The sequence below is a fragment of the Octodon degus genome, unplaced genomic scaffold (genome assembly GCF_000260255.1).
Source record: "Octodon degus isolate 3935 unplaced genomic scaffold, OctDeg1.0 scaffold00011, whole genome shotgun sequence".
Classification (NCBI taxonomy): domain Eukaryota; kingdom Metazoa; phylum Chordata; class Mammalia; order Rodentia; family Octodontidae; genus Octodon; species Octodon degus.
Genome location: NW_004524587.1, coordinates 7,202,012 through 7,203,244, shown reverse-complemented (window position 1 = coordinate 7,203,244; position 1,233 = coordinate 7,202,012).

The window sequence follows — 1,233 nt, the reverse complement described above, 5'->3', positions numbered from 1 at the left end:
AGGCCAGCCTAAGAAATTTAGACAAATCCTGTCTTAAAAACCTGGTCTCTTTTTTACTTACCTTTTTTTTGTGTGGTGCTAAAGATCAAGCCCAGGCTTCATGCATGCTAGGTACGCAATGAGCTATATATATCTTTAGGATCAAAAAATTTTTTCCAAAGGAGACTAGAGATATATTCAGTGGTAGACTGCTTGCCTAGAATGTGTGAAGTCGTGTACTGGTAAGAAAAAGAAGGGGCTTTTTTTGTGGCATCAGGGTCGAACTCAGAACCTTGAACTTGCCAGGCAGGTGCTTATGCCCTGGCCCCCCAAAAATATAATTGAAGCCCAGTGTGGTGCCCTGTACCGTTAGTCTCAGTCCTGAGGAAGCTGAGCTGTGAGGATTGCTTGAGTCCAGGAGTTTGAGAGCAGTCTGACCAACAAGGCAAGATCCCATCTCACAGAAAATGTATTAATGTTCATATGAATTAATGTTTAAATACAGTGAATATTTTGTAATTCTCAGTTTTAGTTTTTAATAGTCACTATCAATACATTAGCCCACCTAAACTTTTTTTTGGGGGGGGTCTTCCATAATTTTTGAGAGTATAAAGTGATCCTAAGATCAAAAACTTAGAAAACCACTATTACAGCACAGTGGTTAAATGCCCCTCTTTAGTCCCATGCTGTCAAATGCTGGCTTTACTGGTTTAGTCTCAGTTGCTCGATAGGAAAGGAAATACCAGACCCATTTGGTTGTTATAAGGGGTTTGTACAGAGCATGGAATATCCCAAGCCATTCTTGTTAGTGTTCAAATTATCACCATTTTTAGTGTAAGTCATTGTGTCAATAAGGAAAAAGCTTGGCCACCTTCTAAAATATTGGTTGGGGCTGGGAAGATGGCTCAGTAGAATAAGCACTTGCCTGGCAAGTGCAAGGGCCTGAGTTCAATCCCTGATTCCACCAAAAAAATTTTTAAAAATTAAATTAAAAAATAAGATATTGGTTATAAAGAAGATAGAGATACATACACAAACAAATAAAAAATAAAGAAGAGCTGTTTGTGGTGGCACAGCCCTGTAATCCCACTTACTAAGGAGTCTGAGACAGGAGGATTGAAAGTTCAAGTATGGCCTGGGCAACTTAGTGAGACCATCTCAAAATAAAATAAAATAAAAAGGGCTGGAGATATAGCTGGGATAGAGTGTCCTTGAGTTGAATCTCCAGTACTATAATAATAATAATAATAACAA